This window comes from Cannabis sativa, chromosome 4 (genome assembly GCF_029168945.1).
Source record: "Cannabis sativa cultivar Pink pepper isolate KNU-18-1 chromosome 4, ASM2916894v1, whole genome shotgun sequence".
NCBI classification, from domain to species: Eukaryota; Viridiplantae; Streptophyta; class Magnoliopsida; order Rosales; family Cannabaceae; genus Cannabis; species Cannabis sativa.
In genome coordinates this window covers 35,357,461-35,382,147 of record NC_083604.1, presented here as the reverse complement: position 1 = coordinate 35,382,147, position 24,687 = coordinate 35,357,461, and the positions used below count along the sequence as shown (strand labels likewise).

Sequence of the window (24,687 nt, the reverse complement as noted above, 5' to 3'; positions counted from 1 at the left end):
TTCCGATGCATACTCCATGTATCCCACCTGAGCTTTACTTTAACCAATGCTCTTGAAAGAACATAGTATTTCTCCAAATGCAAGTAAACTCTGTTGTAGATTATCATATCAGTAAAACCCTATGTCTGATAAATCTAGGATTCTTTATTCACATAGTCATGTTTACTTTCCAATGTGTTGACAGCACAATAAACAGGATCAAGTATGTGAAAAGGGTTTCAGATGAATTTATACATTATGTACGTATAATCATGAAATAAATCATGTGAACCATGCAACATTAAATGTTATTTCTGATTTATATTAATAAGTAAATCTGATTATATTGAAATGAGTTTTATTTAGGGCATAAATCCCAGCACATTCCTCATAGGGGTGATGACTGTTGGGTTTTATGCCCTAAATAAAACTCTATTTCAATGTAATCCAGATTATTCAATATCAATAAAGTAACAGAAGTATTTTTCATTCATTTGTGTATGTTTTAGTTCACTTAATCAATTGTTTGTCTATTTGATTTATAAATTCATCCAAACCCCTTTCACATACTTGATCATGTTTATTGTGTTGTCAACACAGTGGAAAGTAAACATGACTATGTGAATAAAGTATTCCTAGATTTATCAGAACACTGGGTTTTACTGATATGACAATCTACAACAGAGTTTACTTGCATTTGGAGAAATGCTATGTTCTTTCCAGAACATTGGTTAAAGTAAAGCTCAGGTTGGATGCATGGAGTATGCATTGGAATGGACCGATATTGAACTTTGAAATAGATTTATAAAACTTACCGTAAATATCTATTCAATTCAATATCACTAAGTAGATCCTAGATCACATGATCGAAATCCTTATATGGTTAGGCTCAAACTAAGGAGTGTTATTCGTGTTCTTTGATTTGTTAGTTAAGCCTACTTTTGGGTCAGGGTAATACATACATTTTGGGAACACGGTAGTGCGATTGAGTGGGAGCGCTAACATAAATATGGAATCTATAGCTTCTATCTGGCGAATAGTAAGCAAAGGGTGATTTCCTTCGAGCTTAACCAAACGAGATAAATGATTGAGTACTCATTTCACTTAGTTGAAATATCATTTATACAGGGTTAAGTGTATTAAGGATAAAATACATTGTAGGGTGTTACGGTAATTTAGTCCCTTTATAGTGTAAATCATCCATATAGAGGATCATTGATCACATTAGGATTATAACAATGGATAACTAATGATGTGTCAACATGGTGGAACATATAGAGCATTGTATATACTGAGAGTGCAATTCTAAGTTCTATGCGTGGATTCAACGAAGAATTAATAAGTCAGTGAATTTAAGTAATAAATTCTAGATCTGCTTATTGGAAGCTCAGATATATAGACCCATAGTACCCCCACTAGTTGAGATAATATTACTTGTAAGACTCATTTAATTGATTTTAACTAATCAATTATAATTCTCAAGATAGACTGTGTCTATTTGAGAATTGATCACTTATTAAGGGCAAAACAGTAAATAGAGATTTTGAAGGGCATATTTATTAATTAGGAAACTTTAATTAGTTTTATTATTAATAAAATAAATGACAATATATTATTTGATAATTAATTTTAATTATTAAATAATTAGATTTGACATTTATGTGGTTGAACAAAGGAATTGGCAGTTTTTGACAAAACAGGAAACTATCAATGTAGGAAAAGGAAAGTTGGAAAAGTGGCAAGCCTTGTTTCCACAATTCCTAGGCCGGCCACTCAAGCTTCCTTTTCTCATTGATTTTTTCAATTTTAAATGTCAATTAATTCAACCATAGCCCTGGGTGGTCTTCTATAAATAGAAGGCAAAGGCTTCAGTTTTGAACACACATTATTCTGACAGAATTTTCTCACTCAAAACTCTCTCTGAGCCGCCACCCTCTCTCTCTCTCTCTATTCCTTCACTGTTTCGAAATCTATAAGTGTTAGAGTAGTGCCCACACACATCAAGTAATACATTAATCATAGTGAGGAAGGCTGTGTAGAATTCGATTAACAACAAAGAAGTACTATCGGGCTCAGATCTTGATTATACTCTGCTACAGAAAGGAATCAAGGGTTAGAGATCTGAGTGGGAGGAGACATATATTCCGCTGCACCCAATGTGAGATTTCTGATACTTTTATGTGTTTAATTTTTCATCATTTTAGAAGTTCATATTCAGGTTGTTAAATCAACATACTTGTGAGTAGATCTAAGTTCCTGGTAAAATAACTTCCAACAACTGGCACCAGAGCCATGGTAATTGATTTTCTTGCAAGAAATTCGGACTTAAAACGATTTGTTTGTGTTTTGGATGGTATCATGTTGCTTTGTGTGTCATATTGATGTTTGATTGTTGTTTGTGAATTCTGGGAAAAATAGTTACTTCTCTGTCTCTGTAATTATATTTATTGGATAGTTTGGAAAATTCTAAGCAATTTACTTTTTTACAGAACTCGATTTCGATTTAATTTGAATTAGTTATGAATTTTTGAAAATTGGAAAAATCGGGATGATGAACCTCATCACACGCGTGCGGAATGGCTGCATGCAGCCTCCCTGCGCCGTGTGAGCTCGGCCATTCCCCCCTGAAACACGCGCGGATGGGCATGCCTGGCATGCCATCCGTACAGTTCATCCAATTTTTCAATTTTTCGGATTTTTCATGCTATTTCATGGAATTAAATTCCGATTTTTTGTGTAGTTTTGTATATTGATTTTTGTTTTTAAATTTCAAATCTAATTATCAGAAATAAATTAATTTTATTTTTTAAAATTAATTTTAGATATTAGTGTAATTTGATTTTGAAAATATGAAAAATCAAGTTTTGCTTACCTCTTTTCTTATTTCCTTTAAAATTTGATTATTTTATTTTTTTTAAGGTCGGATATTAATTTTTTTTGGTAACTTGACCTTAATTACACTAAGATCAAAATAATCATGATATTTTAAAAGAGGAAATAAGGTATTTTTGTTAACTTTTAAATTTTGTTATTCTTACTTAAATTAAATTGTATAACAAGAAAAGGGTATGTATTTAGCATTTTTTATTTTATTATTTAATTTATTAAATAACATGAAATGTTAAATGAAAGTTCGCAATTTATTTTGAAATCACATTTAGGTTACCCAAAACCTAATTTTTTAAAATGGTAGGTTTAATTTTAAATTTTTTTTTTCGAAATATATGTTTAAAAATTAAATAAATCCTACATCCAACTATCCAAATCTAACTTGTTGCAGGAGTATGGGTTTTAGATTGTTTGTAAGTTTTCTAAAACCTATTATTGCTTGATCTAAATTGTCATGCTTAACTTGTTGATAGATCCAATGATCTGATTTTAACTAGTGGTTCAATTGATGATAGATCAAGTAAATAATTTGTAACAGGTAATTTTTACAATCTTCTTTCATCTGTGTATGACCTAGTAACATGATAGGATCCATCCAAATGTGTATGCTTGTGTGAGCCTATATGTTTAATTTCTGTTATAGATACATATAGGTTGTTGTTGCTAAATAAAATATCAAACCTGATAGATTTTATTTAGGCTCATTTAGTAGTGAGCCTATTCAATTAATAACAGTTGTTCATTTTAAGGTTAAATTCCTCTCTTTTGGGCCTTGTGTGAGAGTTGGGAGTCTTAAAAGTGGGTACGACATACTGGACCCAGCCCCCCCTCACATGAACAACCCCAATTGTGAAGGCCCATTTGCCTGATTTGGATAACTGTGCTAGGTTAATTATATTTGTTTGACCTAATAAAATTGATTAGCAACATAATTAATTTCATTCTTCCTTGAAATTAATTTAAGAAAAACATAATTTGAATAGTTATATTCTAGAAAACTATATGTATTTTTCTTGTGTTTAATTAAATATGGAATTATTGTTGGTTTTATGCCCTAAATAAAACTCATTTCAATATAATCAGATTTGCTTATTAATATAGATCAGAAATAACATTTAATGTTGCATGGTTCACATGATTTATTTCATGATTATATGTACATAATGTATAAATTCATCTGAAACCCTTTTCACATACTTGATCCTGTTTATTGTGCCGTCAACACATTGGAAAGTAAACATGACTATGTGAATAAAGTTTCCTAGATTTATCAGACACAGGGTTTTATTGATATGATAATCTACAACAGAGTTTACTTGCATTTGGAGAAGTGCTATGTTCTTTCCAGAGCATTGGTTAAAGTAAAGCTCAGGTTGGATGCATGGAGTATGCGTCGGAAGGGACCGATATTGAACTTTGACTTAGATTTATTAAACTTACCGTAAAATCTATTCAAGTCAATATCGCCTAGTTGATCCTAGATCAAATGATCTTAATCCTGTTATGATTAGGCTCAATCTTGAAAGGCTATTCGTGTTCCTTGAATTGTTAGTTAAGCCTGCTTTTAGGTCAGGGTGATACGTACTTTTTGGGAACACGGTAGTGCAATTGAGTGGGAGCGCTATCATAAACATGGAATCTATAGCTTCTATCTGGCGAATAGTAAGCAAAGGATGATCTCCTTCGAGCTTGACCAAACGAACATAAATGGTGGAGTACTCATTTCACATAAGCTGAAATATCATTTATACGGGGTCAAGTGTTTTAAGGAATAAATACATTGTAGGGTCTAACGGTAATCTAATCCCTTTATAGTGTAGATCATTCATATAGAGGATCATTGATCACATTAGGATTATAACAATGGATAACTAATGATGTGTCTATATGGTGGAACATATAGAGCATTCTATATACTGAGAGTGCAATTCTAAGTTCTATGCGTGGATTCAACGAAGAATTAATAAGTTAGTGAATTTTAGTGCTAAATTCTTGATCTACTTATTGGAAGCTCGGTTATATAGACCCATGGTCCCCCCACTAGTTGAGATAATATTGCTTGTAAGACTCATGTAATTGGTTTTGATTAATCAATTATAATTCTCAAATTAGACTATGTCTATTTGTGAAATTTTCACTAAGTAAGGGCGAAATTGTAAAGAAAGAGTTTGTAGGGGCATATTTGTTAATTATGATACTTTGTATGGTTCAATTAATAAATATGATAAATGACAATATTATTTAATAATTATTTATAGTTATTAAATAGTTAGAATTGACATTTAAATGGTTGAAATAGAAAATTGGCGTTTTTGAGAAAATAAGATGCAGAAAAGATAAAACTGCAAAATTGCAAAAAGTGAGGCCCAAATCCACTTGTATAGGGCCAGCCACTTTTGTAGGAAATTTAAACTGATTTTTTCATTATTTTAATGCCAAATAATTCAAACCTAACCCTAGTGGAATGCTATAAATAGATAGTGAAGGCTTCAGGAAATTTACACTTAAATTTTCTATTTTTCCTTCAGAGAAAAACCTGAGCCTTTCTCTCTCCCTATCTTTAGCTGCCACTTCTTCTTTCTCTTCCTCATTGAGATTTCGAAATTCTTAGTGTAAGAGTAGTGCCCACACACAGCAAGTGATACCTCAATCATAGTGAGGAAGATCGTGAAGAAAGATCATCAGCAAAGGAGTTTCAGCATCAAAGATTCAAAGAAAGAGATCCAGGTTTAGATATTGATAATGCTCTGCTACAGAAAGGAATCAAGGGCTAGATATCTGAATGGAAGGAGTCATATTATTCCGCTGCACCCAATGTAAGGTTTCCTAAACTTTATATGTGTTTATTTCATCGTTTTAGAAAGTTCATATTTAGGATGTTAATCAACATACTTGTGAGTAGATCTAAGATCCTGGTAAAATAATTTCCAACAACTGGCCTCAGAGCCATGGTAATTGATTTACTTGCAAGAAATTTGGACTTTAAAACGATTGTTTGTATGTTCTTTGGATGGTATCATGTTGTATTGAGTGTTATTTGATGATTGATTGATGTTTGTAAAATTTTCGTGAAAAATAATTGCGATTTTATCTCTGGAATTATTTTTATTGGATAGTATGGAAAAAATTAAGCAAGTTATTTTTATTTGAATTAGTTATGATTTTTTGAAGATTTGAAAAAAATCGGGGCTGTGCTGATATTTTCCTGCGATCGCAAATCTGTCCGTACAGTTTCGATTTTTTTTGTTTTTCTTCGATTTTTCATGCTTTTTCATGGAATTAACTTCCAATTTTTTGTATAGTTTTGTATTTATACTATTACTATTCCTAATTCAATTCTAATTATCATTTTGAATTAATTTAATATTTTTTAAATTTAATTCAAGATATTAGTGTAATTTGAATTTGAATAGAATTAGTATCTATCTTCTTGCTGAAAAATCTATCTTATTTTTAAATTTGATTATATCTTATTTTTTTTTAAATTTAAGGTCAGATTTTATAAGATATTTATAAAATCTTTTAAGATATTTTTTAAAATATCTTATCTTTTAAGATATTTTTAATTATATCTTATCTTTTAAGATTTTTTTTTTAAATCTTTTTAGATATTTTGACCTTATTTAAATTTAAAGTAAGATATTTATAATCATGTAATTTTAAATAGATGTAAGATATTTTGCTTACTTTTAAATTTTGTTATTTTATTTATTTAAATTAAATTTAAAATCTCAAAAGATATTTCATTTATCTTTTCTAATTTTTATTTAATTTTTATTTTTAAAATAACATTTAATTTTTAAAAGTAGTTAGCAAATTTTTTGAAATGATATTTAGGTTGGTTGAAACCTAATTTTTCAAAATTGTAGATTTAATTTTAAATTTATTTTTTTTTAATTTTCGAATTTTTTCAAATTCTTTTAAAATTTTCGAATTTTTTTTTATTATTTAATTAATTATTTTCGAAATTAAATATTTAATTTAAAATTAAATAAATCCTACATCCAACTATCCAGCTAACCTTGTTGCAGGAGTATGTGTTTTAGCTTATGTGTAAGTTTTCAAAACCTATTATTACTTGATTGCAAATAGCCATGGTTATTTTTTGCCAGATCTAATGATCTGATGGCTCCCTTGGTCAAGATAATAATTTGTAACAGGTATAATTTACAATCTTCTTTCATTTGTGTATGACCTAGCAACATGATAGGACCCATCCAAAGTGTGCCTGTGTGAGCCTATGTGTTTAATTTTATTATAGATGCATATAGGTTGTTGTTGCTAAATAAAATATCATAGTTCTTGATAGATTTTATTTAGGCCCATTTAGTTTTGGGCTTATTCAATTAATAACAGTTGTTCTTATTAAGGTTAAATTCCTCTCTTTTGGGCCTTGTGTGAGAGTTGGGAGCCATAGAAGTTGGTACGACATACTAAACCCAGCACCCCCTCACATGAACCACCCCAATTGTGAAGGCCCATTTGCCTGATTTGAACAACTGTACTAGGTTAATTACACTAGTTTAACCTAATAAAATTGATTAGCAACATAATTAATTTCATTTATTTTGAAATTAATTTAAGAAAATTATAGTTTAAAGAATTTTTTATTCTAAGCTAAACTATATGTATTTTCTTGTATTTAATTAAACATAGAATTATAACCATCTAGATTCTTTCTGGAACTTAATTTAAATTTTTCATTAAATATTCTTATTTAAGTTGATATTTAGTTATCTACAACTAACCAACTTAAATCTGAATATCTTTTGAATTTTAAATTTCAAAATTAAGTTGAGGAATTTTAGGCATTGGTTATTAAGATTCTTTAGATATTTTTTAAGTTAATATCTTTTCAAATATTAACTTAAAATGGAATATTTAAGATATTTTTTAAGTTAATATCTTTTCAAGTATTAACTTAAAATGGAATATTTTCAAATTAAGTGGTTACAACTTAATTTTTGATATTTAATTAAATTTAAATTTGAAAATATTTAAGTTCTAGATTTTTTCTATACAACTTAAATTAGATATTTTTCAAATTTTTGTGGAAAAGATACTTAGTCAAATAAGATATTTTCTAGATAGTTATTTCTAGACTACTTATTATTTCTAATATTAAATAGGAAAATACTATAAATTATGAAATTAATTATTTAAATAATTAATTTTGGTACAATTTATTTTAAGTATATTTTTTCCTAGTATTAAACTAGAGACTAATAATTAAGCATTCTCTACACTTAATTATTTATTTCTTGAATTTAATACCTTTAATTAATTTGAAAATTAAATATCTAAGTTGATTTTTATCATCATACTTAAATATTTTTTTTTCATGACATTTAATTAAATAGAAAATTATTTTTAGTTGAAATTTATTTTTTTCAACTAAATTCAAATAATTTTCAAAATATATTTTTTCTTTATTTTATTAATCAATTTTCGAAATTGCATTTCTTAAATGCTAGAATTTCGAATTTTATCTTGAAAAATAGATTAAGTTGTAAATTAATTATTTATTTTAATTAATTCTTGGATCAACTTAAATCAATGATTTTTTCATTTATTGATTAATTTAAAATAAATTGAATTAAAGTATATTATTAGAAATTGAATTAATTAGTCAAAGGAAAATCTAGATAGATGATATTTTTGCTTGAAGTATTTTTCTAGTGTATTTAATTAAATAGAAAATTAATATTTAAGTTGATTTTCATCATCATACTTAAATATTTGAAATTTTTCTTATATATTTAATTAAATAGGAAAATTATATTTTTTGTTGTAAATTAATTTTATTAATTAATTTTGGGTCAACATTAAATTAGAATAATTTTTCCAGGATTTATTTTTTAACATGCAATTTCGAAAATTGTATTCTTAAATACTTTAATTTTTCGAAATGCAATATATATTTATAGAAAATTAAATTTGAGTTGTAAATTAATTTAAATTAATTTTGTAACAACTTAAATATTTTTTCTATTTATTGGAAATTATTACTAAGATGGAAATAATTCATATTATTTTCATATCCATCTCAGTAAAATTTATAAATATTAAATTAAAATTTATATTTAGAATTTTTTCATTCTAAATTGGAAATTTTAATTAAATAAATATATATTTAAAATAAATAGAATAAATAAAATACAACTCTTTTTAAATAATGAGATTGATTATTATTAAGATATTCGATCTCCATTGTTGGTCTTACAAAAGTTAAATGTTTTCAATATAACCTCGAGACGCTAGACTTCGTCCCCCTATGGATGGTTATTCGTTGAACGCATTTAACACCGTAAATTTTCATTTGATAAGTGTTTTGTAAGTTTTCGTCTCTATTAGACTCTCCCCTACGGTGACTACTTAGAGATAAACTTATGAAACATGAAACAATGGTGGAAGCTCATAAAATAAGAATAACCTTGACTCTCGCCTACCGGGACAACGTTGGATTCTTATTTTGATCGAATAAAAGGTTGCTAGAATGGTTTCTATTTTAGTTGAGCTGACAACTCTATTCAATAAATGATACTTTGACTCTCGCCTACCGGGACACTGTATCAGTTTGTTGAAAACCTTGGAAATTATTTAGGATTGTATGTTTTAGTATTTTCACTAGTCATTCCTACTTGCTATATGTTTATAATTTCTGAATTGTGTATGAGTTTATATTGAACCATGTTATTTTCTGTTATTAAGTTGTAGTTTAATTTCGAATCTTCATTGTTGGTCCAACATGTTTGTTTATCTAATGAGATAAATCCCTAGTGGATTTTCACCATTAGACATACATAATAGTGTAAGATCTCGAAAGATAAGTATTGTATATGCGACATCTAACTGTTCATCAATTGATGACACCTTAGACTAGTATTTTTACAATATGAAACAAGAAGATTACATAAATAAGATTACTTTGTCTTTCGCTAATCGAAGCATCGTTGGATTCTTATTTATAATCGAAATTATCCTAATTCCTCTTCGCTTATTCATTTCGAATTAGCTCCATAATATATCATTGGATGAATGGTCTATAAATTTCATGTCATTATATTTTCTCTTAAGAAATTAAATGACGCTTATGATTATAATCCCGAAATTCTATTCCCAATTGATATAAATCCTCAATCTTAGAAATCTCCTACTTGTATGGGCAAATCAGACTTAGAGTTATATTAGTAGTGCTGGTCCAAGAAAGAATTACTCATTATATTTGGTTGAATTTAAGTCTTTGACTTTAATTTTAGAATCCAAACAGAAAGTTTCTTATATTTCTAATTCCAGAATACAATATAGTTACACTTTCTCAAGTGTTTAATATCCATCTTTTATTAATGGATTAAAACTGTATGGAATATGAGTTAGGTATTCTGTGACCAGGATCCACTTGCAGTATTCTAAGAACTCTTTGATGTAACTAAACCTATGTCATCATAGACACTACCACATTTTTTTTAATCTATGGCATTTGTATCTTGTTCATAGTGGATTTGACAAGATCAATCTCTGCAAAGAGTTAATATGCCTATATCCACTGAAAGTAGTTCATCTCATTCGCAGATGGATGTACATTCATGGGTGGATATGAGTTTTTCGTTGTATTCTTAAAACGATCACTCTAGATTATACCTTATGCAAAGAAATTTGAAATGTTTGAAAAATTTCATTAATTTCTAGCAATGGTTAAAACCATTAAGGTAAGTGGTTAAAGATCTTGCGAACTGATAGGGGTGGAGAAATAGTTAGTAGATATGCAGTTCAAAGATCATTAAATTGATTTTTGAATTATATCCAAACTTACCTCCCCAGAAATTTCGAGTTGCATATTGATGATTAGTTACTAGTCGTTGCCGAAATCCTTCTATGGTAATACAATTTCAGAATGATGTAATGGTTGGGTACTTAATGTAAATCATTACTAGATTCATGGATGACCTAATCAAAATCTTAAGAAAAGCTAGAACTGTTAACCATGGTTTGTAAGCTATTCTAAGTGATTAGGGGTGGACCATCCCATTGTCAATAGATAAGAAAGTGTTTGTTCAAACAAATACTACTTTTCTAAGAAAATGATTAAGTCTGAAAAACAAGTAGCAAATAAAGGAGATATTTAATTCTTGATTCCAAAAGTGTTCTATCATCTTATATAACATATGATGATCCCACTGCCTCTGTTGTCTTGTCACAACCGAAGAGATCAATACCATTTAGTTTTCTTAGACATAATTCACGGTGCCTTGTCGTAGTGGGAGAGTTTCTAGGAACTCACCTTCTTATGACTTGGGAGACACTAGTGATTAAAATCCATTGTAAGTTTAAACAAGTAATGGATTGTCAAGATAAGAAACTAAGAAGAAAGCCAATAGAACTATTGTTTAATCCATTCACATGGAATAACCTAAAGTTTTCTATTACAAGGACATAAAAGGAAATTTTCGTTTATAAGTCCATTCAATAGACTTAACAAAACTTCCTGTTCCTAGTATTATAGGTTTGAGTTTATCTAAACATATGGCTTGTGGTATACCTGGTAATTACCTACTCTAATGCAAGCAACTTACTTTAGTAAGATGCTGAAGCATTTTCTTTCTAATGGCAATCTATAGAAGCTTCACAACTTCTTAGGCATAGATTTTATTTATCTAAGGAAAAGTCTCAACTATTCCAGAAAAGATAAAGCCATGAAAGAATTTCTTATATCAACAGTGAGAGGTCTTAGATATGCTTTTGCATGCCTTAGACCAGACACCTGCTGTTGAATGGGAGTAATGAGTAGGTATCAGATTAATCCAGGAGAAGAACATTGGAAGACAATCAAGTAAATCTTAAGATAAAGAAGAGGAACTATATGTTAGTCTATAAGGGTGTGTTTAAAACTCTTAGACTACACCAGATCAGATTTCGAAATTTGCCTTTGTGCTAGTAAATCTTTCTGATAAGATGGTGATTACTCTGGGGGTGGAATAGTGATTTTGGAGAAGTGTAAAAACCTATCTGAAGTCTCTAGGTCTACCAGAGAGAGACTGAATGTTAAAGTTGCAGGAAAGGTACTTATTCAGTCTAAGGAAAGTTCTATACATTTTTGGCACCATTCCAAATTGCCTTAAACTACTAGTGTTAATTTCCTGATTAACCAAAAGTAGTTGCCAAAGATATAGAATCCAGTATCCCAAGAGAGTAGACATATAAAGAGGAAATTCACGTTATCAATGATTTTGTGATTAAAGGAAGAGTAATAGTGGAGAAAAGGTTGTGGTTAATTCAACCTTTCAGATCCTATTACGAGGAGTTTACTACTACTACACTTGATTTGTATATCAAGGTGTTGAGATTATTTGAAACGCACTTTTTGTTTTATATTAGTGCAAGTGGGAGTTTGTTCGTTTTATGCTCTAAATAAAACTCATTTCAATATAATCAGATTTGCTTATTAATATAGATCAGAAATAACATTTAATGTTGCATGGTTCACATGATTTATTTCATGATTATATGTCCATAATGTATAAATTCATCTGAAACCCTTTTCACATACTTGATCCTGTTTATTGTGCCGTCAACACATTGGAAAGTAAACATGACTATGTGAATAAAGTTTCCTAGCTTTATCAGACACAGGGTTTTATTGATATGATAATCTACAACAGAGTTTACTTGCATTTGGAGAAGTGCTATGTTCTTTCCAGAGCATTGGTTAAAGTAAAGCTAAGGTTGGATGCATGGAGTATGCGTCGGAAGGGACCGATATTGAACTTTGACTTAGATTTATTAAACTTACCGTAAAATCTATTCAAGTCAATATCGCCTAGTTGATCCTAGATCAAATGATCTTAATCCTGTTATGATTAGGCTCAATCTTGAAAGGCTATTCGTGTTCCTTGAATTGTTAGTTAAGCCTGCTTTTAGGTCAGGGTGATACGTACTTTTTGGGAACACGGTAGTGCAATTGAGTGGGAGCGCTATCATAAACATGGAATCTATAGCTTCTATCTGGCGAATAGTAAGCAAAGGATGATCTCCTTCGAGCTTGACCAAACGAACATAAATGGTGGAGTACTCATTTCACATAAGCTGAAATATCATTTATACGGGGTCAAGTGTTTTAAGGAATAAATACATTGTAGGGTGTAACGGTAATCTAATCCCTTTACAGTGTAGATCATTCATATAGAGGATCATTGATCACATTAGGATTATAACAATGGATAACTAATGATGTGTCTATATGGTGGAACATATAGAGCATTCTATATACTGAGAGTGCAATTCTAAGTTCTATGCGTGGATTCAACGAAGAATTAATAAGTTAGTGAATTTTAGTGCTAAATTCTTGATCTACTTATTGGAAGCTCGGTTATATAGACCCATGGTCCCCCCACTAGTTGAGATAATATTGCTTGTAAGACTCATGTAATTGGTTTTTATTAATCAATTATAATTCTCAAATTAGACTATGTCTATTTGTGAAATTTTCACTAAGTAAGGGCGAAATTGTAAAGAAAGAGTTTATAGGGGCATATTTGTTAATTATGATACTTTGTATGGTTCAATTAATAAATATGATAAATGACAATATTATTTAATAATTATTTATAGTTATTAAATAGTTAGAATTGGCATTTAAATGGTTGAAATAGAAAATTGGCGTTTTTGAGAAAATAAGATGCAGAAAAGATAAAACTGCAAAATTGCAAAAAGTGAGGCCCAAATCCACTTGTATAGGGCCAGCCACTTTTGTAGGAAATTTAAACTAATTTTTTCATTATTTTAATGCCAAATAATTCAAACCTAACCCTAGTGGAATGCTATAAATAGATAGTGAAGGCTTCAGGAAATTTACACTTAAATTTTCTATTTTTCCTTCAGAGAAAAATCTGAGCCTTTCTCTCTCCCTATCTTTAGCTGCCACTTCTTCTTTCTCTTCCTCATTGAGATTTCGAAATTCTTAGTGTAAGAGTAGTGCCCACACACAGCAAGTGATACCTCAATCATAGTGAGGAAGATCGTGAAGAAAGATCATCAGCAAAGGAGTTTCAGCATCAAAGATTCAGAGAAAGAGATCCAGGTTCAGATATTGATAATGCTCTGCTACAGAAAGGAATCAAGGGCTAGATATCTGAACGGAAGGAGTCATATTATTCCGCTGCACCCAATGTAAGGTTTCCTAAACTTTATATGTGTTTATTTCATCGTTTTAGAAAGTTCATATTTAGGATGTTAATCAACATACTTATGAGTAGATCTAAGATCCTGGTAAAATAATTTCCAAAAATTATAACCATATAAATTCTTTCTGAATCTTAATTTTATAATTTCATTAAATATTTCTATTTAAGTTGAGATTTAGTTAAATCTATCAAATCAACTTAGATTTGAATATCTTTTGAATTTCTTATTATAAATTAAGTTGAGGAATTTTAGGAATTGGTTATTAAGATTCTTTAAGTATTTTTTAAGTTGATATTTTATAAATATGAGAACTTAAAATAGAATATCTTCTAAATTAAGTGGTTACTACTTAATTGGTAATATTTAATTAAGTCATTGATTGAAGAATATTTAAGTTGGCTATTTAGATTTTTCTAAACAACTTAAATCAGATATTTTTCAAAATTATTCCATTTTTGAAATTTAATTAAAGTTTTTACTTTAATTTGTAATATTTCATTATTGAGATATGGAATATAAATGATTAAACAAAACACATATTTTTTTAAATAATGAGCTTTAATCAAAAGAAATTCGATCTCCATTGTTGGTTTTACATAGCTATTGTTTTAGTGAGTAATCCTCCCTAATGGAGGAACGTTCATTAGCAAGTTAGTGCCGTTTAATCTCGAAAGATAAGTATTCTTATAAGTTTTTTATATGGTTTATGTTCACCCTAATGGTGGCGACTGTATAAGACTTACAAGAGTGCGAAACAATGGTAGAAGCTCATAAGATAGAATTGCCTTGACTCTCGCCTTAACGGGACAACGCTGAATTCCAATCTTGATCGAATAAAAGGTTGCTAGAATGTTTGACATTTTAGATGAATTGACAACTCTATTCAATGGATGATGCTTTGACTCTCGCCTAAACGGGACACTGTATCAGTTCGTTGGAAACCTTGGAAAATAAACTATGTTAGATTTAGTATTTTTATAACATATGTGATTATTTGTTTTCTGAACTTGTGTATGAATTTATAGAACCAAAACCTTACTTCTGTTTATTGATATGTTGTAGTGCCAATATGAATAACCCTCATCCCGATCCACTCCTAGTTAGTATCTTTGCAAAAGAACTCAATAGTGTGAAAATGCATCCTGGTAGTTGCATTAACTCTCACCTATTGTTTATGAATCTGAAATTCCAAAAGGCAAATCCACTAGGAATTGATTTATCAAAGAAACAATGGGTACGACTCATACTTAATTGTCTTCCTCAGGAGTATGATAGTTTTGTTCTATATTACTTATTGAACAATCCTCACTACTCCGACATGGACAAACTCGAGACTGAGTTGAGGGCCCATGAGCGGAATCTGATTGCAATGGGACCTCCTGGTATTGCAAACTTTAATCAGAGGAAGAAGATTAAGCATGAGGGCTCTAACAAAGCTGCTTCTTCAAGTACAATTATCAGACATCATGTTCTATGTGCGAATTGTAATGGAAAGGGACATAAAGAAGAACAATGTCACAGGCTTCCAGACAATTCAAACAAAGGTGATGCTTTTGTCTTTGAATCATGTGTTTTAGAGAATGACAAATCCACCTAGATTGTTGATTCTGGATCTATTAACCATGTATGTTCTTCATTGCAGCTGCTTGAAACTTGGGAGAATCTTCACCCAGATGAGTTAAAGCTTAAAGTTGGAAATGGCGAGTTGGTATCAGTTAAAGCAAGAGGAACAGCCCGAATAAAGTTTAATTCAAAGAAGTTTTTACTTTTAGAGAATGTTTAATATATTCCCAATTTTAGTAGAAACTTGATTAGTGTTTAATGTTTACAAACACAATTTTATATATTGAATTTTTCGAGTTCAAATTGTTCAATTTCTCGTAATGGATTTCATATATGTGTTGCAAACATGGAACAAGGGCTTTATGTTTTAAGACTTGATACTCAAATCTCACTAAATACTGAACTTTTCAATATAGCTAAACCTAGAAGCCTTAAGAGAAAAGAGATTGATAATGATGATCAAACTTATCTATGGCATTTACGTTTAGGTCATATAGGCTTTGACAGACTCAATAGGCTAACCAAAGACGGTCCGTTGAAAAATGTCGTCTCAGGAGAATTATCAGTATGCGAGTCTTGCCTAGAAGGAAAAATGACCAAACGTTCTTTCTCTGCGAAGGGAGAGCGTGCCAAACAACCCCTAGGGTTAGTGCATTCAGATGTTTGCGGACCTCTGAATGTAAAAGCCAAAGGAGGTTATGAGTATTTTGTCGCTTTCATTGACGATTTCTCTAGATACAGTTTTCTTTACCTAATGCAAACGAAATCTGAAACGTTTGAAAAGTTTCAGGAATTTCATGCTTTGGCTCAAAACCAATTAGGTAAAACATTAAAGATCTTGCGAACTGATAGGGGTGGAGAATATATGGATATGCAGTTCAAAGATCATTTAACTGAACTTGGAATTGAATCCCAATATACTGCCCCAAGCACTCCACAGCAGAATGGAGTTGCAGAAAGAAGAAATCACACTCTCTTGGAAATGGTTAGGTCTATGCTGAGTTATTCAACTCTGTCTACGTCCTTCTGGGGATATGCTATTCAAATGGAAAACGAAATTTTAAATGTTGTACCATCTAAAGCAGTCCGTAAGACACCCGTCGAACTATGGAATGATCGTACACCTAGTTTACGCCATTACAGGATTTGGGGGTGCCCTACTCACGTCTTGAGAAAGAAAGAAGGCAAACTGGAATCGCGAACTAAAGTTTGCATGTTTGTTGGAAATTCTAAAGAGACTAGGGGTTGACTATTTTATAGTCACAAGGATAACAAAGTGTTTGTTTCTACAAATGCTACTTTCCTTGAAGATAACTATATGAAAGACAACACACCGAAAAGTGAAATTGTATTAGAGGAAATGCTTACAGATACTGTTCCTTCAAATGTTCCATCCTCTTCTACTCAAGAAGAGGAACATCCCACTCCCTCAGTTGTAGCAACTGAGAAAACTACTACCAAAGCTCCTGTTCAGAAGATAACCGCTCCTCGTCGTAGTGGGAGGGTTTCTACAAAATCATCTCGTTATGGCTTGGATGGTGAAATCAATATGGTTGTTGGTGACGGTATTGATGACGACCCATTAACCTATAAATAGGCAATGGCAAGTCCGCAACGGAAGCGATGGTCAGCCGGCATGGATTCAGAAATGGATTCCATGAAAAAGAACAAAGTCTGAGAATATGTAGATCCACCTGATGATTATCGTCCAATTGGATGTAAATGGGTCTACAAGAAGAAAAGAGGCACTGGAGGTGAAGTCGAAACTTTCAAAGCTAGACTGGTCGCCAAGGGTTATACCCAAAGAGAAGGTGTGGACTATGAGGAAACTTTTAGTCCGGTTCCCATGCTCAAATCCATCCGAATTCTTCTCTCCATTGCTGCCGCTTTAGATTATGAAATTTGGCAAATGGATGTCAAGACAGCCTTTCTTAATGGGCTTCTTTAAGAAACCATCGATATGGAGCAACCAGAAGGTTATGTTCTTCCTGGGCAGGAGAATAAAGTTTGCAAATTAAATAGGTCCATATATGGACTTAAGCAAGCTTCTCGCTCGTGGAATAAAACGTTTGAAGAGATCATTAAAACCTACGGCTTTCATCAGAATGAAGATGAACCTTGTGTTTACCAACTCAAGGAAGACCAAGTAGTAGTATTCCTGGTCCTTTATGTTGATGACATTTTGATCATTGGCAACAATGTCAAGAAAATGACTCACATCAAGGAATGGCTTGACACTCAATTCGACATGAAAGACTTGGATGAGGCTGCATATGTTCTCGGTATTCAGATTATCAGAAACCGGAAGAACAGATCCCTTGCTCTCTCTCAAACAACTTACATTGACAAAGTTCTAGAGAGATTCTCCATGACTAATACCAATGGGGCAAATATGCCTTCTAGATATGGTATCCGTCTATCTAAGGAACAGTGTCCTACTGATCCTCAAGAGATAGAAGACATGGCAAAAGTTCCTTATGCTTCTGCAGTTGGAAGTCTAATGTATGCTATGCTATGCACTAGACCTGACATCTGCTATGCAGATGGAATCGTGAGCAGGTATCAGTCAAATCCAGGACGGGTACATTGGAATGCTAATAAGTATATTTTGAAATACTTAAAGAGTACAAGAGATTATGTATTAGTCTACAAGGGTGGTGCTTTAAATCCCTTAGGCTATACAGACTCAGATTTCCAGGGATGTCTTCAAGACAGGAAATCTACATCTGGGATGGTGTTTACTCTTGGGGGTGGAGCAGTGGTTTGGAGAAGTGCTAAACAAACTGCGATTTCGGATTCTACCATGGAGGAAGAATACATAGCTGCGGCTGAAGCAACTAAAGAGGTTGTCTGCCTTAGGAAGTTCTTCACCAGTCTTGGTGTAGTTCCTGGAATTGAAAAGCTTCTAGTCCTGCTTTGTGATAACAATGCAGCTATAGCCAACATTAAGGAACCTCGGAGCCACAAGAGAAGTAAGCATATAGAAAGAAAATATCATATTATTAGAGAAAATGTGGCAAGAGGGGATGTACAGGTGGAAAAAGTGGACACGCAGTACAACTTAGCTGATCCATCCACCAAAGTCTTGGCAGTGACTGCATTCGAAAAGCACCGTCAGAATTTAGGCTTAATTGAAATGTACTGATTTGTTTTATATTAGTGCAAGTGGGAGTTTGTTGGGTTTTATGCCCTAAATAAAACTCTATTTCAATGCAATCCAGATTATTCAATATCAATAAAGTAACATAAGTATTTTTCATTCATTTGTGTATGTTTTGGTTCACTTAATCATTTGTTTGTCTATTTGATTATAAATTCATCCAAACCCCTTCCACATACTTGATCATGTTTATTGTGTTGTCAACACAGTGGAAAGTAAACATGACTATGTGAATAAAGTATTCCTAGATTTATCAGAACACTGGGTTTTACTGTTATGACAATCTACAACAGAGTTTACTTGCATTTGGAGAAATGCTATGTTCTTTCCAGAACATTGGTTAAAGTAAAGCTCAGGTTGGATGCATGGAGTATGCATTAGAATGGACTGATATTGAACTTTGAAATAGATTTATAAAACTTACCGTAAATATCTATTCAATTCAATATCACTAAGTTGATCCTAGATCACATGATCGAAATCCTTATATGGTTAGGCTCAATCTCAAGAGTGTTATTCGTGTTCTTTGATTTGTTAGTTAAGCCTACTTTTGGGTCAGGGTAATACATACATTTTGGGAACACGGTAGTGCGATTGAGTGGGAGCGCTAACATAAATATGGAATCCATAGCTTCTATTTGGCGAATAGTAAGCAAAGGGTGATTTCCTTCGAGCTTAACCAAACGAGATAAATGATTGAGTACTCATTTCACTTAGTTGAAATATCATTTGTACAGGGTTAAGTGTATTAAGGATAAAATACATTGTAGGGCGTTACGGTAATTTAGTCCCTTTACAGTGTAAATCATCCATATAGAGGATCATTGATCACATTAGGATTATAACAATGGATAACTAATGATGTGTCTACATGGTGGAACATATAGAGCATTCTATATACTGAGAGTGCAATTCTAAGTTCTATGCGTGGATTCAACGAAGAATTAATAAGTCAGTGAATTTAAGTAGTAAATTCTAGATCTGCTTATTGGAAGCTCGTATATATAGACCCATGGTCCCCCCACTAGCTGAGATAATATTACTTGTAAGACTCATTTAATTGATTTTAATTAATCAATTATAATTCTCAAGATAGACTGTGTCTATTTGAGAATTGATCACTTATTAAGGGCAAAACAGTAAATAGAGATTTTGAAGGGCATATTTATTAATTAGGAAACTTTAATTAGTTTTATTATTAATAAAATAAATGACAATATATTATTTGATAATTAATTTTAATTATTAAATAATTAGATTTGACATTTATGTGGTTGAACAAAGGAATTGGCAGTTTTTGACAAAACAGGAAACTATCAATGTAGGAAAAGGAAAGTTGGAAAAGTGGCAAGCCTTGTTTCCACAATGCCTAGGCCGGCCACTCAAGCTTCCTTTTCTCATTGATTTTTTCAATTTTAAATGTCAATTAATTCAACCATAGCCCTGGGTGGTCTTCTATAAATTGAAGGCAAAGGCTTCAGTTTTGAACACACATTATTCTGACAGAATTTTCTCACTCAAAACTCTCTCTGAGCCGCCACCCTCTCTCTCTCTGTTCCTTCACTGTTTCGAAATCTATAAGTGTTAGAGTAGTGCCCACACACATCAAGTAATACCTCAATCATAGTGAGAAAGGCTGTGTAGAATTCAGAAACAACAAAGAAGGACTATCGGGCTCAGATCTTGATTATACTCTGCTACAGAAAGGAATAAAGGGTTAGAGATCTGAGTGGGAGGAGACATATATTCCGCTGCACCCAATGTAAGATTTCTGATACTTTTATGTGTTTAATTTTTTATCATTTTAGAAGTTCATATTTAGGTTGTTAAATCAACATACTTGTGAGTAGATCTAAGTTCCTGGTAAAATAACTTCCAACAAGGACCTCCACATAGCTCACAGACCACTTGAGCTTGCTTCACTTGAACAGACATCAGGTTTGCTAGGGCCTCTACCTGGGCTGTCAATTTGGTGATGGCATCTACCTCATGCATACCAGCCACCTTCTTTGTCTGACTTCTCTCAGTTGGCCATTGTTGATTCTTCATGGCCATCTCTTCTAGCAGTTCATAGGCCTCGTTCGCACTTTTCCTCATAAATGCCCCACCAACGGCGACATCTATAAGTGTTCTAGTATTACCAATCAACCCATTGTAAAACTTGTGGACCAGCATCCACTTCTCAATACCATGATGTGGACACTTCCTAATGAGATCCTTAAACCTCTCCCAAGCCTCATGGAGAGATTCATTATCTAACTGACAGAAGTTGTTGATTTCTCCTCGCAGCTTAGCAGACTTTGCTGGAGAGAAGAATTTAGATCGAAATTTTGCTACTAAGTCTGTGTTGGAAATTATTTTACCAGGATCTTAGATCTACTCACAAGTATGTTGTTTAAACACCCTAAATATGAACTTTCTAAAACGATAAAATAAACACATATAAAGTTAAGAAAACCTTACATTGATGCAGCGGAATTAATATCTCCTTCCACTCAGATCTCTAACCCTTGATTCCTTTCTGTAGCAGAGTATAATCAAGATCTAAGCCCGAATGTCCTTCTTCTTCAAGTTTGATCCTTCACAGTCTTCCAATCTATGATTGAGTTACTGCTTGTTGTGTGTGGGCACTTACTCTTTCACTAGGGTCACGAAAAAGATGAAGGAGAAAAGAGAGAGGGATTTCGGCCAAGTATAGAAAGTGGGGAAGGCTCAGTTTTTCTGAAGAGAGAAATTTCTGTCAGAAAAGGTTATTGAAAACTTGTGATTTGACTGAGCCATCACTTTCTATTTATAGGAAACTACTAGGTCTAGGTTAGGATTTATTTGGCATTAAAATAATGAAAATATTAATTTGAAAAATCAACATTAAGTGGCCGGCCATGGTGTTGAAATGGGCCTCACTTTATTTTGCAGTTTTATCAAATTTTATCTCTATTTTCTCAAAAATGCCAATTTTCCAATTCTAACCTTTTAAATGCCAAAACTAATTATTTAATAACTAAAATAGATTATTAAATAATATTGTCATTTAATTTAATTATTAATTAGACATAAAAAGTCCATTAATAAATAAATAAACCTAGAAACTCTTTTCTTTACAATTTCACCCCTGCTTAGTGAAAATTCATAAAATTAGACATAGTCTAACTTTAGAATTATAATTGATCAATCACGAATCAATTAATGAGTCTTACAAGCAGAATGTTCTCAACTAGAATGGGGACCATGGATCTATATGCTGAGCTTCCAATAAGTGAACCAAATTTACCAAGTAAATTCCTACTTATTAATTCTTCGTTGAATCCACTCTTAGAACTTAGAATTGCACTCTCAGACTTATATAGAGCATATTGTATGTTTCACTATATCAATATACTATCTCATTTAACCATTGTTATAATCTTATTGTGATTTAAAGATCCTCTATATAGATGATTTACATCGAGATGGGATTTCTTTACCGTTCTCACCCCTCAATGTATTTTGCCCCTTAAAACACTTAGCTACCTGTAAATGGTGTTTAGTGATCTAATAATTAGTCAGTTAAACAAGAGCTCATCCATTTACTTCTATTTGCTAAGCTCGAAGGGAATCATCACTTGACTTCTATACACCAGTAGAAGCTATAGATTCCATATATATGTTCAGCACTCCCACTCAATCATACTATCATGTTCCCAAAATATACGTATCACCCTGACCCAAAAGTAGGCTTAACTAATAAATCTAAGAACATGAATAGCACTCCTGAGTTGAGCCTAAGCATATCAGGATTTAGATTCTTTTAATCTTAAGATCAACTACTGATATTGACTTGGAAAGATATGTATAACGGTAAGTTTGTAATATCTTAACTTAGTTGCAATATCGGTCCAGTCCAATGTATACTCCATACATTCGAAACTAGTATACTTTACTAATGTCCTGGAAAGAACATAACACTTACTCCAAGTGTAAGTACACATCATCGTTGATTATCACATTAGTGTAAATCCAAAAACACTGATGAAACAGGGACCAAAACTTTTGATTCATATGATCACAATCACATTCCACTGTGTTGACGATACTGTAATTGTGAATAAACATATGATCTGGATTTAACTGATTTTGTGTGTATGAATGTAATAAACATATTAAACATATTAAACCATTAGCATGTAAAATTCATGCAAACATCAGTCACTTCAAATTTCTTATATTGATAAGTAATTAGATTGTAAAGAGTTTTATTTAGGGCATAAAACCCAACAAACTCCCACTTGCACTAATATAAAACAAACTGTGCAAATAGGTCAATCTGATGTCTTGATCTTCAGATCAAGTGTAGTATATTTGAATCCACCCAAACTTCTGGAAATTAGTTCATAAAAACTCTTATGAAACATCCTTTACTATATGTTTTACTCATCAAGGGATACTGAAATCTTTACTGTTTTGAAAGTACATCTGAATTAACAGAAGACATATCTCTCATATTTTAAAATATGTAATTGAGATAATACAGTGTAGACTTATCTTCAGTGATATAACTTTCTGGTATTTTCGAATAGACCAAGTTATAGTTCTTCTCTGGTAGAGCTTGAATTATTATACAATAATTCCTCCACCCCCAAAGTAAGTACCATCTCAAGAATTTCGAAATTAGATGGTGAGATACAAAGACAACTGATACACAGTTCCTTAATATCTGACATATAGATCACTTTTATAAATCTTTCTTGAATATCTTCTAATGTTCCTTATTTGATTACATCTCAGATAGCTCCCACTCAATTGCAGATGTCTGGTTAAATAATACTTTTAACCTCTGATTGTTTGGAGAGTTACCTAGTTGTGACTTTTGTATTAGTCTAAAACTTTAAGTCAAGACTAAGTCATCAACATAGCAGACTAGTATTTGAAGTGAAAAATACATGCCAGAGATAAAGTAATCAAAATTAAGATACCATAAAATTTTATGAGGATTAAGACTTCTAGGTTCAAGTCATTTGAATGGACTGAACTAGAGTTCTTTGTCTTATTCTCATAATTCTGATTCCTATCCATGTGAATGGTTAGATTTGCTTTTCAGTAGTGTTCTTAAGTACCTATCACATTTATCAACCTAATGAAGATGGGTATAGAATTTTAAAATTCTCCCACTCAATTAAGGTAGTGTGAAACTTTAACAAAGAACTTTCAAAGGTATCAAACTTTTACTTACAACAGTAAAATCGAAATGGAACATACAATCAAGATCAAGAATTTATATTGACAATAGCTGACTCATTATATTACTTCCATGTTTAAAGAAGATATGTGTTTCATAGGGAATTGTGGAATAGACTCCACCCCTAAGAATATACATATAGGGTACTTGTGGATAACCTCCACCCCTAAGTATATAGAGATTATGATTCACCCCTAAAGGTAGTAAAGATCATGATTCTCTTAGTGTGATAGAGTTTATGTGGAGTTGAATACTATTCAGCGTTCATTAGATATAAAAGATCGTTGAACTGCATAGTTTTCTTAACTTTTCTCCACCCCTATCAGATCATAAGATCCTTTTATTAAACAAATTCATAATAATTGTATGAGAATTAACAATTATTGATAAACATAGAAATAATTTCTAGTGTTTATATAATATAACTCTATGAAGAGTTGAAAATATTATAGAATTTGCATCAATAATAAAAACACTTACACATACAAACATACAAATATAATGTGGTAATAATTGATGAAGATAAATAAATGAAGCTCAATCTCATAAATTGCAATAGTAAATTTCGAAAATTAGAAACTTTATTAATAAAAAAATGTATTGCAACAATATGAGAGAAACAGGGATAAATATCCCTGACTAAAATTTGAAATCCAAATTGTCTTTAAACTAAAACAATTAATTCAAAAAATTGAAGAGC

The 24,687-nt window shown here is 31.4% G+C and overlaps 1 non-coding gene across 1 annotated transcript; it reads left to right on the top strand.

The window, feature by feature from the left end:
- Positions 1-20,957: 20,957 nt before the first annotated feature.
- Positions 20,958-21,064, top strand: LOC115715387 (small nucleolar RNA R71). Its single transcript, XR_004011261.1, has one exon. It is a non-coding gene; the product is annotated as a small nucleolar RNA R71 (small nucleolar RNA).
- Positions 21,065-24,687: the final 3,623 nt, after the last annotated feature.